The 19,113-nt window shown below is 36.5% G+C and overlaps 1 protein-coding gene across 7 annotated transcripts in view; it reads right to left on the minus strand.

Moving 5' to 3' along the window:
• The window catches only part of LOC129739384 (protein retinal degeneration B), a 134,698-nt gene that overhangs the window by 86,949 nt on the left and 28,636 nt on the right, over positions 1-19,113 (minus strand). For 3 of the 7 annotated variants that reach the window (XM_055730812.1, XM_055730807.1, XM_055730813.1), the window contains exon 1: positions 1,156-2,037. The exons of 2 other annotated variants lie outside the window; for them this stretch is intronic. The gene's annotated coding sequence lies outside the window, so the exon portion shown is untranslated. Of the gene's footprint in view, positions 1-1,155; positions 2,038-19,113 lie in introns of those variants that run through there. 2 more of the 7 variants (XM_055730810.1, XM_055730811.1) reach the window with 2 other exon arrangements.

The raw sequence follows: 19,113 nt of genomic DNA on the forward strand, positions 1-19,113 counted from the left end.
ATCTTGAAGAGGGGCTTGTGATATAGCTCAGTTGGCAAGTCTGTTGTCTCCTGAGCAGATGTCCGCGAGTTCGAGCCCAAGAGTAAACATCGAACATAGTTGTACCGGATAAGTTTTTAAATAACGATCCGCCAACTGTAACGTTGATAAAGTAGCGAATGCCATAATGATGGTAAAACGACTATAATCGAAACAAAAAAAAAACCTTGAAAAGTTGGATGAACTCCAAAAAAGATCTTTTTGGAAAAGAAAAATAAAAACAGTTTTATCATTTTTGGATGAAAGATATAAGGCCAAATCTATTCAAGTTTCCTTAGAAAATGGTAGGTATGAAATGCTTTTCCTGAAAAGATGAATAAGCGTTCAATGGTAATTATTTCAAATTTCTATTAATACAAACCTCATAACTATAAGTTTTTCAATTATTTGACTTATTTCTTAACCATTTAATGCATAGTGTTGATTTAAAAAAATACTAATCAAAATCCAAATATCTCGGGAACGCTTGTATATTTTTGAGTGTTGTACTGACCAAATAATATTCTAGAGATAAAAATAAATTAGCCCATGGTAGATTTGTTACGATATTTCAATGTATTTGTGAAATATCGAACAAAGTATGCGAAAAAATTGTAAAAATCAAATTTATCTTGTTTTTCGATGAAAATATTTTTAGGGAAATCGCTGTTATCTCTTCAGATTTGCAAATTCTAACAAATTTCCTAATCTCAATCAATCACAAACCCCTCCCGTCACCCAATGAACAAGAATTGGAAGAAATGTGCAAAATCGTATTTAAATCAATTAAGAATTTCTAAAATTATGTTTCTACTTTGATGGGCCATAACGTTTATAATACTCAAAATAGCGACTTCAACCTGTTCAGTTGAGTTATTCGAATTTAAATGTTATTATTTTATTAAATCAATAACTGCTATTCTCATTTAAAAACGCATGCATTAAAGGGGTTCAAAGCATTTTTTGAACAAACAAAGCTTACATTTTCTGGTCTCGAATTCAAAAATGTATTTTTTTTAAATATTATCCACGTTTCTGTAAGTTTTTCAGTCATGTTAATTCAATTTAATTTGTTTTTGTTTTTTTTACCGTGAAAAGCATTTTTAAATACCTAGTATTGAATAAGATAAAAGTTACCTTCTAGCAATTTGAGAGGTCATCAAAAGCACACCAAAATTTTGGCGGCAGCTTCTTCAACTTTTCAATGGTGTTTTTTGTTCTGCTCCGAATCTCCCGGTGGTACTTCCGAACAACTTTTTTGCGCCCGGATTCCGCCTTTTCCTGAATCCCACCCGCACAGAACCGGTAATTACATTTACATTCAGTTGATTAACTATTCCCAATGCTTGGTTCTCCCCCAGCAGAGCAAGGATTCTTCACCCTGGAAGTCTCAGCAGCTACCTATATGGTGGAAAAACCACCGAAGCACAACAACACTGTCCCGGGGCCTGGCTCACTCATTCCTCACTTATTGGGCACCATACTGTGTGCACTTTTCTTTCTGTTTTCCCGGACCATCAAGCTTTCTGCTCCCAGCAGGAGGGTCTGGGGAAAACCATGGCCAATGCCAATTTCCTCCTTCGGTTCAAATTTCACGGTAGCTTTTCCGCACAAGACACTGACTGAACTGAATTGGCACCACAAGCAACAATCGCGCGCTGCACAGAAAATAGAATTGGCAGAAGAATTTCCCTGCAATTTTGCACTTTTCTACACTGATTGGCAATTATTGCGAGCTCCTGAATTCATTTCAGCAGCCTTTCTAGGTTTTCTTTCACTTTTGGCTTGTGTTCGGTGTTCGATTTTAGCCTTGATTTCCCATAAAGCACCGAGGTAAAGGAAAGTTTTCCCGATTTTTTCCTTTCTTTTCACCTGCTCATTAGTGGACAATGTATCCTGGATGGTCCAAGAATTAGTCAAATGGTAGAAAGAAAAAACACCACCTTGCACCTTGTCTTGGTTTAGCAACACCAAATTTGCCAGGTTTTTCCGAGCTGCCTAGAATACCGTCCCGAGTCTGAAGTGTAACTGAAGTGAAAATTCGCCATCCTACCACTCTTTTAGAGGTTTTTCCAGACACACGCATCCCCGGAACCCAGAGACAGTGAGAGAGCAAGGAAAAACGGAGAGTTCCGGCTCTCCGGAACTTTTCCGGAAGAATTCCACACCACCACACGTTTATAGTGGGAGGCAGTTTTGGGTGAGTGACTTCGCGAGTAACAAACAACTGGGGAGGGACTTTGTTTATGATTCGTGAGCTACGCGCAATACATAGAGCGATGAGGAGAATGGGGCAACGCAAATGGACCGCTTCGGCTGGCTGGCTGGCGGTGATTACGATTACGGTCTCCTCCATCCGGGGTGGGTGTTTTTGTTTTGAATTTGGCGGTCATAACAGATATAGATGGAGGGTAGAGTGGTACTGTTTTGTTATATTTGATATTACCTAGTTTTCGATGTTTTTTTTAAATTTTTTTTTACCTCCGTGGCATAAAATCGGTTAAAAGTGCATAACAATTGTTAATTTTTAAGTTCCCAGCAAACATTTTTGTAGGTATATTTCTCAACAAACTTTTTTATACGTTTTATAAACATTATAAAATTATCGCATAAAACTCGAAAAACCAGTATTTACCTACAAAAGTGCAGGCAATATACATACATACATAGAATCTGGTCGGATAAAAAAGATCATTTCTCCGCAAAGAAATAACGTACAACAAAAGTAAAAATGTCATTTTGTAGGGTTTTTGTTGTACTTTAAGGAAAAAAAGACATTAAAACCATTCGTCAGCTTCTCGGATGAATTTTCGATTTTTTTTTTGTGATACCACCCATCATTTTCTGCACAGTTCTGCTGGTAACCTCATTCGCCATCTTGTTCCACCACTTTTCCATTTGAGCGGGTTTTTTTCATGGTTCTGCCACATTTCTTCAGTTTACCCTTAACTATTGCCCAATATTTCTCGATGGGACGAAAATCCGAACAGTTTGGTGGATTGATACTTTTTTCAACAAAATCGATCTTGTTCTCCTTACACCACTTAACGACATCCCGGCTGTAGTGGCAGCTTGTCAGGTCCGGCCAGAACTTCACCGGACCTTTGTGGGACCGAATGAATGGCAAAACCCTCTTCTGGAGACATTCTTCTTTGTAAACATTACCATTCATTGTGTCCCCAGTGATGCAAATCTTAGTCTTCTTCCCACAACTACAGATCCCTTGCCAAATCATCAACTTACGAGCAAATTTATCTGCGAAAACAAACTTTAATCTACCCGCAACATTCCCTTTACGCTTCGCAAGGTAAAATTTGTTACCGGGTATTTGTCCAAAATCCATTTTGACGTAAGTTTCGTCGTCCCTCAAAATGCATCCGTTGTACTTGGTCAACACTTTTTCGTACAACTTCCTTGCCCTGGTTTTGGCAACCAGGTTTTGTTTCAGCGTCCTGTTGGGGTATTTGCTTGCATGATATGACCGCAAGCCTTCTCGCAAACAAATTCGTCGAGTTGTACTGTGGTTCGTCTTGAACTTTTCCGCCAAATCACGCAAGGAGATTCCAGGATTATTATGAACTGATCGAATTACCTTTGCTCTCAGCTTCCGGTCATATGTTCCACTTTTACGCCTGGTTTGTTTTGCTCGATCCACCGTAAGGGTCTCCTGGTAACGTTGCAGCACCGAATTTACAGTCGATTTTGGATATTTCAGGAATTTCGCGATCTTTACCCCTGACAAAAGAGACTAGGGGCGCTGCAGTAAATGAAAAAATGCGACCAGATTTTATGTGAAACAGACTTTATTTGTAACTTCTGGCTTAAGCGATAAGAATTATACAAATTGGACGATATTCAACACCTTATTCGTACATCCTGAAAGTATGCGAGAGGGCGCAAGTTTTACTTTCAATGTATGCAAACCGTTGCCAGCAACAATATTTGCTGCGTCTCTCAATTTTCCAAATGAGCCATCAGATTTTTTAGAAATCAGGTTGCACTGCTTATCGCAGAGAGAACAACGAGGATGTTTTCTCACTTGATTCCCGCGCAGGAGAACAAATTTGCAAACATGGCGGACTATTTATTAAATCTGATTTATGTCGACTTAAAGTAACCTCTACGATCGTTTACTTATTTGGTAGGAATTGCGATTCGCGTTGACATTTTTAACGATTTGAGCTTGTTAACGATTATTGAGTTTTCCGCTGGAAGCTGAAACAAAAGAGACATGTTTGCATAACTCGAGCAGTTGTAAATACCGTATTTTTTTCACCTGGAGGCAATTCAGAGGCAACCTAGGTTCGCTCTAGCTGCTGTCATCGTGCTCATTTATTGCTCTAGAGGCAACCTAGGTACGCTCGAAAAACGGACGGAGTCGCCCTGAGAAGAAAGTCAGTTTTGCGAGAAGTTCACCAATACTCTCAACGTTTGTTGTCAAAACATTAAATAGCTGGTTTTGGCTGAAAGCAAAACTGTTGAAATAATGAACGGGAAAATGATTATTGCCGCAATTTTGAACCTCTCAGCCAAGCAAAATCGTACTATCTGCTGTCCAGTGCAATCCGGACACGAAAAAAGGCAATCCGGATGTGAAGAGCCCAGTGAAGAAATCCAGAAGGGAGAACAAAATGACAGCTGCATGTAAACATTGCGCTCGTTCTCACGCACATCTGCGTATGGAATAACTCGACCCAGCAAACATTTATGAAGGTATATCGCAGGAACAACAAAATTATTCAAACAATTATACCAGATGAAAAGATTGTATAAAACTTACGAAAATAGCATATAGCTACAAAAGTGGAGGCGATATATCTACAATGACAAGATTCGATTTCCCCACGAAAAGCAAAATAAACGATTCCAAGTAAGTTGAGTAAAACGAAAAAAAATTTCCCCGACCGAGGATTGAACTCCAGTCCTCCAAGTTCGCAGTCCGGTACCTTACCACGATGCCAACTCATCACTTGACATGAACCACGCTATAGCTCTATAGGTGAGATTTTTTTTACGAACCGGTCAAAGGAAGAAAGGACCGCCAATTTATCGTAAATTAGTTTACTCAAATCGTAATTGTCGAATCAGCATATTCCTAACCATTTGGAGACATATTTGCGAATTGAGTAAACTGCTATCCGACTCGACTATTTTTGGGCAATGCTTGTCGTAAATAAATGATAGAAAATCGCGAAATACCAACTTGTTTACGATGGTTATCGAAAATGTCTTAATATCGGATTTCAATTATCATTTTCATTACGATTTCATGTTAGCTGGGGAAACCCGAAAGTCGTTTTTTCATTCGGACGGTTCCAGAGCCAAATCCGGAATCAAAAGAAAAATACGCCATAAGATAATGCAACCGAATTTGGTATAGCGGTTGATTTGTATACGATTTCTAAGATTATATCCCAACCCATATGGATTTATTGAAGTTTACCATTGTTTTATGGAGATTAATTCAATGTATCACATGTTCTGCAGAAACTCTAAAAAATGTTGAAATATTTTATTGCTATTCAGCAGCGAAAAAGCGATTTTTTTTTGCTTTTAGGGACTCGACATACAGTTGCGTTCAAAAAAGAATAAAATCGCTTGAAGCTGCGCACCCACTTCCAACTTTGACAAGCTGCCATTTCTCTCTCGGGTGATATTTTTTCATGAAAATTTCACACAATCTAGTTCGACTATCCAACTAAAACTCCACAAAATTTGAAGTCTTTACATTGACGGGAAACAATGATACAGCTATTCCCGTAAAAAATGGAAATTTGGAGTTGCTTCACTAAATTTGCTGTATCTTTGACAATTTTCATTAAAAAATCTTGAAATTTGGTCAAAAGATGTGAAAATGTTTGATCTAATACCAGGCCAAGTTTCGCCTAAATCGATGAACGTGATCAAAAATGGTGCCGGGTTGAAAATGAGGTTCATTATCGCCCAGCAGACGATTTCATTCTTTTTTGGACGGATGTTTATATGGAAATCATCATAATCCATGTATTCTTGGTATTTTCTTCCACAAAACCAAAATTTATCACAAAGAATGTTATAAATTGCTAAAAGCTTCATACGTTCTTTGTTTCGAAAGAGAAAAATTTTCAACTGAGTTCAAAATATGAAGAACAGAGCTTCAGAAATGACCTGCTAATTATACCGATAAACAAATTTGATCTACAATTTAAGCGAATATTCTATTCGCTCTTGTGTTTCAATACCAGTTCTGTTGGAACAATTTCTGTTTCTAAACAAAGGAAGAATAAAGTTCCTATCAATTTACAACATTCTTTGTGATAAATTTTGGTTTTGTGAAAGAAAATACCAAGAATACATGGATTACGATGATTTCCATATAAACATCCGTCCAAAAAAGAATGAAATCGTTTGCTGGGCGATAATGAATCTCATTTTCAACCCGGCACCATTTTTGATCACGTTCATCGATTTTGACGAAACTTGACCTGGTATTAGATCAAACATTTTCACATCTTTTGACCAAATTTCAAGATTTTTCAATGAAAATTGTCAAAGATACAGCAAATTTAGTGAAGCAACTCCAAATTTCGGGAATAGCTGTATCTTTGTCAATGTAAAGACTTCAAATTTTGTGGAGTTTTAGTTGGATAGTTGAACTAGATTGTGTGAAATTTTCATGAAAAAATATCAACCGAGAGAGAAATGGCAGCTTGTCAAAGTTGGAAGTGGGTGCGCAGCTTCAAGCGATTTCATTCTTTTTTGAACGCAACTGTACCTCTAGTGAGAATTGCGAGCATACTGGATAACGGGTTTCGTTATGGTTACCCAGCAAACATTTATGAAGGTATATCGCAGGAACAACAGAATTATTCAAACAAGTATACCAGATAAAAAGATTGTATTAAACTTACCAAAATAGCATATAGCTACAAAAGTGGAGGCGATATATCTACAATGACAAGATTACAACGATTCGATTTTCCAAAAAAAAGCAAAATAAACGAAAAAAAAATTCTCTCGACCGAGAGTTGAACTCCAGTCCTCCGAGTTCGCAGTTCGGTACTTTACCACGATGCTAACTCATCAGTTGATATGGTCCAAGCTATAGCTTTATAGGTGAGATTTTCTTTTTACAAACCGGTCACAGGAAGAGAACGGAGAGAGTGTCAATTGAAGGACCACCCATTTATCGTAAATCAGTTCACTCAAATCGTAAATGTTGAATTAGAATATTCCCAACGTTTTGGAAACATATTTACGAATTGACTAAACTGCTATCCCACTCAACTATTTTTGGGCAAAGCTTGTCGTAAATGAATGATAGAAAATCACTCAATACCAACGTGTTTACGATAGTTATTGAAAATGTCTTAATATTCGATTTGGATTATCATTTCTATTACGATTTCATGTTAGCTGGGTATAGCTGTAACTCCCCCTGCCATGTTGATTCCGTCGTACACGATACGTTGGGCCGTCAGACTCAGGGAGTTTTTCTTCGATATACCGATAATGATATTTTTATTGATAGTAGTATTGCACATAATTGTCTGAATTCGTCCTCAATTTTATCGGCACAAGCTCGACTTAAGTGTTGCTTGTCAACGGATACTTACACACCTCCAAACGTTTTTTTAGCAATATCTGGATAGTTGGCAATCTAATCGGGGTTAACGCACGATTAATACCGAGTGATGGGTTAAGAAAAGGGAGATTGTATAGCCATTTTATTTAGAAATCCTTAGTAAAACTAGCGACAGCTATATCTGAATACAACGATATCCTTGTCGGAAACATGACTTTTGCATGATTCTTTTGCTTTTTCATTGCCGATTTAGTTGAGAATGCAATTTCGACGCTTTCAGGTGGTAAAAGATTTATTTTTAAGAGTTAAATTCCAATTTTTGATTTAACATTTTGATAATAACATTTACAACTTTCTCCATCAATGCTCTTACAACTTACAAGCCTGGTAAAATGATCGAACAGAAACGGAACCATCGGTGCTTCTGTCTTATATTCGCGTAAGAAGGACTCAACAGTCGAAGCGGCCATAAAAAAACTGAATTTTGGTCCCATCAAATTATTATCTACAGATTTAGCAACAATGTCGAATACACTCGACCGGGAAATCGATGAAAAACTCAGTTTAACATTTGGATCGTTTCCCTTAATCTTTTCCTCATCTTGTTTGAAAAAACTAGTTGAAACTAGTTGAAACCGATCCAATTCGGCAGGAGGATCCGTTTCGACCTGGTAGAAATCAGTCGAAATCAATTGGAAAAAGACTGGTGATCAACTGTCAAAATCCATTTCTACTTGTTTCGTTCAAACTTCATTGAACAGACTTTCACTAAGCCAAAAAATTCTGGCTTTTCGAAAGAATTTTTGGCTTTTTCCCGCATTTTCCCGGTGGATTTAAAATCCCGTCTTTTTCCCGCATTTCCCGAATGGGTGGCCCGCGTTCGCTGGGTCGTATAATTCTTCAAAGCTTTTTATCGTAACCGAATTATCTTTAACAAAATTCAGATATTTAAAAAATAGGAGCCAAATGTAGCCAGTTCACTCGAGATTAATAAACGAAAATTGAAGGCTCAAGTGGACTGAACATTAGACTGAGTGGATTTGGGTTCATTTTTGAATTTCACAAATCATGCGGTCATAAAAGCTTCCTTTTGGTTCAAAATTCATCCATGATTTTTTGCAGAATTTTTAATAACGTTTACATGAGTAAATTTGAACTTTTGGCTTGGTATGGGAAAATTGAATGTTTTGTATTGAAAAAGCTACATCATTTATACATTGGCACAAAATCCATACGTAGGCTCAGTTCCACAGAAGAAACAAAAATTATGATGATTTTTCAGTAAATTCAATGGACCAGTCACTTAAGTAAATTTCACTTGACGGTCACTTAAATTACACATGAAGAGAGAGTTTTATCCTTGCAATGGATCTGCAAGCATAAAGCTTGTTAAACACGTATTTATAACTAACAGTTTCTGGCTGACTAAACGCCATGTCAACACGGTGAAAAAAGACCACAGCTGTTATAATTCAACTGGTTATACTACACCCAAAATAATTTAGAAATTAATTATAAGGGATTTTTCACGTAAACTAAGCTTTTGTAGCATAATATCGATTCTACGTATGCTTTGAACTTCCATACAACTGTCACATGAATTTCACGTAAAGTCTAGGTGGATCGATTTGAATCCGTTTTTTGGAAGCCTTAGCACCAAATCGGCCAGGATGGAAGTTTGCTCCTACTGATCTTAACAAGGTAAATTATTTATCATTTGGATGATTCTATTTTTAATTGTTAAATATTTCCCATTTTTTAAAGTATTCAACAAACCAGCTCGATGGAAAGGAATCCCGGAATTGTGGTTTTATTGAATAATTAATTAAGTGTAGTGACAGTGTGGCGAAAGATAATGAAAATAAATTTTATTTATGATAAAATTCAATTTGTTTTCATTTTATCACCAGAAGTAGAAACGAAAAAAAAGTAGAAAGGATCCAAATATCATTTCGATACTAAACACATTTAACGTAGCTTTCATCTTCATGGTATGTTGAACGCATTAAAAATTCCCGTAAGTTGCACATAGTGTTCATAGAACAAAATTCCTATCAGGGGAGCGTTTACTTATTTTATCCGTACAAATTACGTGAAAATCAGTTGGATAAAAATTATGTAGTTTTTCACGTAGCAGCAACGTGCAGATTAGTTTGCGTGTAATCATCAAAGCGTAATTGATTTTACAAACTGATGATTGACTTGACGCAATCAACTATTTAATAAATTGGATTCAACTGTAATAGTATAATTGATTCAACTGTAAATATGAAGGATTCTACTACAATTGTATGATTGGTTGGTACATTAATGGTTGACCTCTCACATTTAACTATAAATATGATAGATTCAATTGTAATCTTATTACTGATTCAACAGTAAATATGATTACTTCAAATACAATTGTTTGATTGATTTAAGGTATTCAACTATAAATATAGTAAACTCAACCATATTATTATGACCGATTGTCGATTGCTAAAACATAAAATTCTAATTTAATGATTAATGGCATTTCGGTGAAGTATACATTCTAACAGGAAGAATTTCAAATGAAAGTAATGAAAATTATAGACGGATAGATTAGATTAGGAAGCATGAAAGGTGTTGAAAATGAGCCAAGAGCGTGATTTGAGAAAACTTCTTGCCGCACAAGACCATTTGTCCCACATCGTATTATTGTCTAGAAGAAGCAAAGTCGATAGGCTGACTTTGCATTAATCTATACAATGATACATGGATGGATCGAAGCACGTGTTTTTCGTACCCCCGATTTGAGAAAACTTCTTGTGCGGCAAGAAGTTTTCTCAAATCACGCTCTTGGCTCATTTTCAACACCTTTCATGCTTCCTAATCTAATCTATCCGTCTATAATTTTCATTACTTTCATTTGAAATTCTTCCTGTTAGAATGTATACTTCACCGAAATGCCATTAATCATTAAATTAGAATCATAAACCAGCGGTGATAATCTGTTAACACAAAATATAAAATTCGTAAATGTGAGACCAGTAAGTGTTCCCTGCAGCGATCGTGGTGCTGTTTTAGGGCTCAGCCAGTAGTTTCTGACATCGCCGGTGGCAGTTGTCGTGTAGTAGGCCGACAGATCTTAGAATTGGGAAAGGTACACCTACTCTGGTTGCTCACGAAATCTACGTGGGTCCCGACGCCCGACTAGAAAACATTGTGGAAAAGCCATGAATTTCATTTTCACATTACCATGTATTTTATGGTTGCCGCTATGAATATCATGGTACAAAGAACCTTGAATGGACTGTCAAAGTCATCGTTTTTGACAGTGAAATTTACGATTCAGACCAAAATTACCATGAAAAAGGACAACGTAACCATGAAAAAAATCAACTTTTTCCATACAGTTCAGAACACATACATATTAAGTTTCTGGTTATAACGGCTTCGAGTTTTCCCCAAGGAAACTGTGAAATTCAATGTTTTTCAATGAATTTTCATGGTTTAAATGAAATGTTATTTCGTGATCTTATTTATTTGTTTATTTGATAACATATCAACGGATCACATGTTGATCCCAATGATGAAATGAATATATTGAATATTGAATAACTGTTGTGTTTAGTTTCCATTTATAAAATATGTATTTCACGGGATGAATAAGCAAACAAGTTTAAAATCCCAGTTAAGAAAAATATGTATTTCATTATCATATTTCACACATTTCATATTCAAACATATTTATATTTTTTGTAATGAAAAAAACATAACACAACACTAGACCAGAACGCTCTCATCTTTACGTCAACCACTAGCTGGAATGTATTTCGCATCACGAGATTCTGGCCAAGTAATTCCTTTCCATTCGTTCACAGGATTGTGGGATCGATGGAAATTAAAAAAAGATTATAAAAATGATTTTTTCTTCAAGCTTCAATACAAATCATAGTTTTGATCATATTAACACTTGATGCTTAAATGTTTTTGCAAAAAACCATGGTAAAATGTACCGACCGAAATTTTTTTGAGAAAAACAAAGTTGCCACGGCTGCCAAAACCCTACACGAAAAATCCATCATATTTATAATTAAATCAATCATATTATTATAATTAAATCTATCATATCTGTCGTATTCTTCCAGGAATATTTCGAAAAAACTTATCATACCGAAGATATACCTAACGAAAAAACACTAACAAAACACGCGAGCTTAACGACCAACTTCACTGTCCAAATTTCACCCACAGAATGACCGTTTTTTTCAATCGTTCCTTTTTGCTGTCATAATCTTTTTTTGTGTTAGTGTGTCGGCAGTATACACGCTAACGATTGTTTAATTTTTTCTGATTGGTTTTAAAGCACCATAATTAAAGTTTTTTAGATTTTGTTATAAATCAATTCATTTATTATTTGGAGTAATTTTTGTCTGAAGATTTGACCTACATTTTATTTTTATGATTTCGAGTCCAATTCTATTCACTACAATATTTACAATCAAATCAATCATATTATTATAATTGAATCCATCATATTTACAATCAAAACAATCATTATTATAATTGAATCAACTATAATTATTGAATGCACAAAATCAATCATACAACCATAGTTGGATGTACGATATATATTGTTGAATGTACGAAATCAATTCGATTGTGTCTTATAAGTATTGATGAAATTTTGAAAATTATAATTGGTCGAGAATCAATTAGATATATGATTGAACATAAATAAGTGGATTATTGATGGAAATAACATACCATTTCATGCCATATTCGTATATAACACAAGGCAACAAATTTCTCGTTTTTCCGAGGTGCAAATAATATAAGAGCTAGTTTTGACTAATTGTGGGGCGCTGATTCTAAATATTCATTTTTAACTTTCATCGGCTCTTATTTTCGAGATAACTTTTGAAAATAGCTAAAATTCGCTTGATAAATTTGTGTACTCTTTTGGCAAATTTTAAAATATTCTAAATGTATGAAAAACAAGGGTTTTAACAAAAACTTAAAAATTTGATTTGTATGAACTTAAGCGTAATTTTCTGTCGAAAATGAACACACTTAATAAAATATATCATTTCATTCACCACTCTAGCGCAGCTGTACTACTGCCGAAAACCATCAAATCTCTGCTTACTTAAAATTTAATTAGTAGTGAAAGCGACCTACGTCACAACAAACTGAGTGATTTGGCATGCATTTGTATTTGTAGGTCGTTATCTGCAACGGTGAGCTCCTTTCGATCATAGAGTTAATTTTTTTCCTCTCTTCGAGTTAAGAGAGTGCGAGTTCCATTTTTATCCCGTGGGATTGGTAGTCTGCAGGCAAATGGAACATTCTGGGAAGATTGGTCTTAAAGTTTTAATTGTTTCCTTCATTACAGATAACAGATTTTTGTTTAATATTACTCTTGATAGTTGTTATTGAAATGCCAATTGCCAATGACTATTAACGTTGAAATAAATTGAAAATAATATTATTATTATATAGTTTGTTAGCGACAGGAAAAAAAAAATGAAAGTTTAAGAATGTTTACCGTTTACTGGTATAATTACCGGAAACTATAAATTTCGCCCGAAACAGAGTAAAAGTACGCTGATCAAATAGAATTTACCGGTGTCTTATGGTTACTCTATAATGACAACCTAAGCATAAATTTTGGCAGTGTTATAGTAAAGTCTGCTTCATTTAATATTGGAACAAATTCTTTTGCTCATTGTGGCGCTCCTAGTGGACGGATTTGGAAAGTTTTTTCACCCACGTGTCGGGAAATTCATTACCTTTCACCATGTATTTATGTCATAACACCAAACGATAGCATTTTGTAAACAACCGCCATGGAAGCCGAACGGAGAGATCAAATTGTGCACAGTTTTCTTGAAAATCCATTGTTGTCGGCATCGAAGCTAGCTAAACAGCTTAAAATGCCCAGAAATACCGTATGGCGTGTTATCAAGCAGTACAAGGAAACATTGACGACGGCTCGGAAGCCGCATTCGAAGCGTCGGAGTGGAACTGTCGACCGGAAACTGCGTGGGAAAGTCATCAAGGCCGTCAAGAGGAATCCCAATCTTTCAGACCGCGATTTGGCCAATAAGTTCCAGGCCGCTCACAGTACGGTGCGACGAATTCGTCTCCGGGAAGGAATAAGGTCATTCCGAGCCAGCAAACAGCCAAATCGGACGCTGAAGCAGAACAATGTGGCCAGAATCCGTGCTCGAAAGCTGTACGACCAAGTGCTGACCAAGTTCGACGGATGTATTCTGATGGACGATGAGACCTAAAGTCTGCTTCATTTAATATTGGAACACAAACAATTGCGTGTAGTTCAGTCATTTATTAACGAATTCATAATTTGTTTTTCATACAAATGTAGCATTTTCTTTACTCTTTCATAAAAAAAATTAAAAAAAATTATTCATTGCTGTTTCGAAGAAATTCTCGTACTCGTACTCGTAAGAAAACTGTGCACAATTTGATCTCTCCGTTCGGCTTCCATGGCGGTTGTTTACAAAATGCTATCGTTTGGCGTTATGACATAAATACATGGTGAAAGGTAATGAATTTCCCGACACGTGGGTGAAAAAAGTTTCCAAATCCGTCCACTAGGAGCGCCACAATGAGCAAAAGAATTTGTTCCAATATTAAATGAAGCAGACTTTATAGTCACTTGAATTCCGGTTTATGATTATTTATCGCTTTACTTGTATAATACAGTATGACCCATAAAACGAACACGACTCATCGACTGAAGACGGCCAAGAGATGTGCCCTTAGGAATCACCATAAGCTCAAATCCTCCCAAACTAAGGATGTTTGTGGAAGACTGAACTCCGCCTATAAAAAGCCAAAGCCAAAACCGTTATTACAAAAACTATCTTTTTCGAGTACAACGTAACTTCATGTCCAACCTAAAATCCTCCTGGAAGCATGTCAAAAATCAGCAGAATGAACCTACCAGGTCAAATGTTTCTGGATGGCAAAACTGTGAACTCTGATTGCGGAATCAGTTATCTCTTTGCTCAAAAATTCTTGAATACCTTTGTTACTGGTTCAATATCTCCAGATCATGTAGAGAGTGCTGTCATATCTAAAAGGGGGATAGGAGATATATCAATAAAACGAAGATTCCTATAAAGGAATCTCCGTTTATGTGCAATCTTCAAACTGTTTGAATTAGTCGTCATGGATCCGATTTTCTCGTAATGTAAGCAAAGTTTTTCAATCGATCAGCACCCACGGATTTCTGCCCAAACGCTCCACCTGTGGTGGACCCGCAACATTGTATTTATCAATATTACAGTTCGTTTATGCATGCAAAGCATAAACAAACTGTATATCGAACAAAGTCCAATGTGAGGGCTCAGCGCAAGACGCTGACTCCGCACTTTCGGACTGTACTATGTTCGGTCGGTCACCGCACGCAGCACTGTAAAGAAAGTAGCAAATAGATTAGTCTTAAGTGACACACGAACGACAGCACACGTATTTTTATTCAATTAACAGATATCACAGGGCCAGAGAATGGGAAATAGTTCATGGCGATCCTGCCCGGTTTTTATTACTTGGTGACACGCGACGTTCGGAAAAGTAAAACTAGTTAAAAGTGCAAGTGTCAAAAATATTCCCTTAAAAAGTACAAAAACTTAACTAGCACTTTACAATGGGATGGTTCAGCGCGGACGAAATCGTCGCGCCGGTGACGAACAGTGCGTGCGAGCAAAATCAAGTAGCCCAAACAGTGGCACTGTGTGCGATTGCGGCAGCCGCTATCGGATATATTTCAGTTAAGGTGATAATAAAACTGCACCGCCAACAAACGGAACGAGTAGCCACTCGTGCGATCCAAATGAACAACTTATCGGCAACACCTTAAAAAGTAAAAAAAAAAAAAAATGTTAACGGGGAAAAGAAGTGTGCTAATCTAGTGAGTCAGAAACAAAAGACAATCAATGAACAATGAGTACAACAACAAACTACGAACAGAACGAAATTCTGATTAAAATATGCAAGCAACAACTGGAAGCGATAAGGGAACAACTAATGCTACGGCTGAAGGAAGATCCGTTCACAGCCCAAGACAGACTCTCGAGCTGATAAATACATCGGGAACCTTACAGACGATAGTATGAATACTTCTTCCACTGAGCAAACGGGATTATTGTTGACAATGCCGTCGGGGACGTTGGAAACGCACCTGAGAATTGGAACCGGATCTAGATAAGTATCTATAGGTTTAATTTAAAAAAAAAAAATTAAAATAATGTTTTTAATGTATAGAGTAGTCAAAAAGCTAAAATAATATTTCGACTTTTAGGAACAAACAACAAACAGAAAAACAAAACATGGAAAACCAAAACAACCAACAGAGGAAGAGAACAAATGAAGAGAAATGAAAGACAAAAAAAAAAAAATAATAATCGTAAGTAGAAACTGTATTTTTTAGAAATAGTGCTTCTTCCCTACTCAGGGAATGGATAGATTTTTAGAAGCGGGAGATTTACTTAACCAGCTTCTGATAAACCTCAAAAAGAATAATAAGTTAAGCAAAAAGACAAGGAATCTTAAAATCTTACAGATTAAAGATACCTTGTCTGATGCAAAAAACTTTGTTATAAAGCAAAGAGGAAAAGAAAACGAACAAAATATAAATAAAAGATATGTACATTTGAAAAATATTGCCAGAAGTTGTTTGGCAATATTAAAATCAGATAATTTAGAAAAAACAGAACTAGAAGTAGTCCTACTAGAAAAAGTTACCAAAGGTTCTGAAGGACCAGGTATTTCTAAAAGCACTAGACCCGAAGGAGAACAGGAAACCGACGACGAAGAAGACGACACTGGAGAAGACGAAGAAGAATCCGAGATAGAGTCTGATTCAGAAGAAGAAGAACCAAACGACAAAATGTCACCAAAGCTAGACTTAAACATAGCTTTAAAGGTAGTAAAATCTTTCGATGGTTCCGCAGTTAACCTGCAGAGCTACATCGAAAGTATAGAACTTTTAAAAGACTATGCGGAAGGAGTACCTCCCGCAGAGCTGATAAAATTTCTGAAAATTACATTGACCGGAACTGCCCGTGGGGCATTCGACAGTGTTGCAACCGTCGATGCCGCCATTGAGGCATTGAAACAAAAATTCGGAGTCAAGCTCACTCCGAAGGCGGTGGAAAGTGAGATGCTTTCCAAACGCCAAAGCAACAAGACACTAACTGATTTCGGAGACGAAATCACAAAATTATCGTCCAAATTGGCCGCTGCTTACGTTTCGCAAGGAACGTTTGCCAGCGAGTCAGCCGCCAGCAACCTGGTAGAAACGGTTGCTGTGCGCGCATTTGTTGATGGGCTTAAAGATCCATCAGTAAAATTTTTATTAAGAGCACGAAACCCGACAACTTTAAACAAAGCGGTTTCAGATGCTCTGGAGTGTCAAGCAACACCCCATCAGGAAAACTGTGTTGACACTCTAATGGCACTCTGGTGCACAACCGGAAAACCGTCATATAGAGGCAATGGACAAAATCAATGGAGAAACAGAGGCCACCCTAGAGGACATGGTTCCTACAGAGGGAATAATGGATACCGTGGAAGAGGTAACCATTATACCAACTACAACCGTGGTTACAACAATAACAACTATGGTAATAACCATAGCAACCAAAACCAAAGAGGGAATAATCGAAGAGGTCGAAACGGTCCACACATGGCAAACATTGCCGAAGGACAACAACAACAAATTCAACAACAACAACCACAACCCCAAAGACAAGAACGAGAAAGGGAAGAAGCCAATCTAATTGATCTTTTTCGCTAATTTTAATGCGAAAAAGGCTCTCAGAATAAAATTTTTATTATTTGGTAAGGAAGTAGAACTAATAATTGACAGTGGAGCATCTTGTTGTATTTTGGACAAAAGATGTCTCCCTGAAATTTTCAATATAAATAATTCACAAACATTGGAAATAAGTGGTGTAAACGGAGTTACCAGCACGCTGGGATACGTTGAAACTTTTGTAGGATACAATTCTGTAGAATATCCCATTAAGTTTAATATAATAGAGAGTTTACCGGATACAGTTAATGGTTTAATTGGTACAAATTTCCTTAAGGAGTTCGGAGCAAACATTGATTTCGCAAGAATGAAGATGGAACTCAAAAACCCAAATCACGAGTATTTTACAATACCGGCTAGAACGGAAATTGTTAGATACATCGAAACTAATTTTTTTGAAACGTGTGTTGTATTGAATGAGGAAATACAACCACAAGTATTTGTTGCAAATGCTATTGTACAACCGTCAAACGGAAAAATACCCATCCGAATGGTCAATGTTAAAAACAAACCAGTTCGAATTTCAAATCTGAAACCAACAATCAAGCCAGCCAGTGAGTATTTGATACTAGCGATGGATTATAAGAATGATAAGTCAGACAGAATCCAACAGCTTTTCAAAGAATTGGATTTGAGTCTTTTGCCAAAAACAGAGAAACAGCATATGGAACAAATTTGCACAAAATATGCTGATATATTTTGTCTTGAAAACGACAATCTGACTGTAACAGATATCTACAGTCCAGTGGTTAAAATAAATAAAGAAGCCCAGCCAATTTATAGTAAACCCTATAAATTGCCGCAAATGCAAAAGTCGGAAGTAGAAAAGCAAATTCAAAAGATGGTAAAGAACCAAATTATTGAGAAAGCCACTTCCGCATGGAATAGTCCAATATTGCTAGTGCCCAAAAAATCTTCAAATGACAAGAAAAAGTGGAGACTTGTTATAGATTACAGGAAGCTAAATACGGTAATTGAGGATGATAAATTCCCTTTGCCTAATATTGAAGACATAATCGATACACTTTCAGGTGCTCGTTATTTTTCGCATTTAGACTTGTCACAAGGATACTATCAATGCACCCTACGTCCAGAAGATAGACCAGTGACAGCTTTTTCGACACCATCCGGACAGTATCAAATGACGAGACTGCCGATGGGTCTCAAAATAAGCCCCTCATCATTTTCCCGTCTTATGACGATAGCGATGTCAGGGTTAGATATGACAAAATGTCTTGTCTATTTAGATGACATTATTGTCTTTGGTAAGTCAATTGAGGAACACAATAGGAACCTCATCGCAGTTTTTGAAAAACTTCGAAAAGTCAATCTAAAATTGAATCCTAAGAAATGTAATTTCTTTAAAACAGAGTTAATCTACTTAGGACACTTCATATCCGCTGAAGGAATAAGGCCCGATCCTGCTAAAATAGAAGCAGTGAAAAAATGGCCTATTCCGAAAAATGCGGACGAGGTGAAGCGTTTCGTAGCGTTTGCGAATTATTATCGCAAACATGTTAGAAATTTTGCAGCAATATGCGCACCACTAAATCTTCTAACAAGAAAGAATACACAATTCAATTGGAGCATTGAATGCAATGAAGCCTTCAATACTTTAAGAGAAAAATTTATAAATCCACCTGTACTTGATTTTCCTGATTTTGGTAAAAATAATACCTTTACGTTACATACGGATGCATCTGGGTATGCAATTGGTGCAGTT

This window comes from Uranotaenia lowii, chromosome 1, assembly GCF_029784155.1.
Source record: "Uranotaenia lowii strain MFRU-FL chromosome 1, ASM2978415v1, whole genome shotgun sequence".
Classification (NCBI taxonomy): domain Eukaryota; kingdom Metazoa; phylum Arthropoda; class Insecta; order Diptera; family Culicidae; genus Uranotaenia; species Uranotaenia lowii.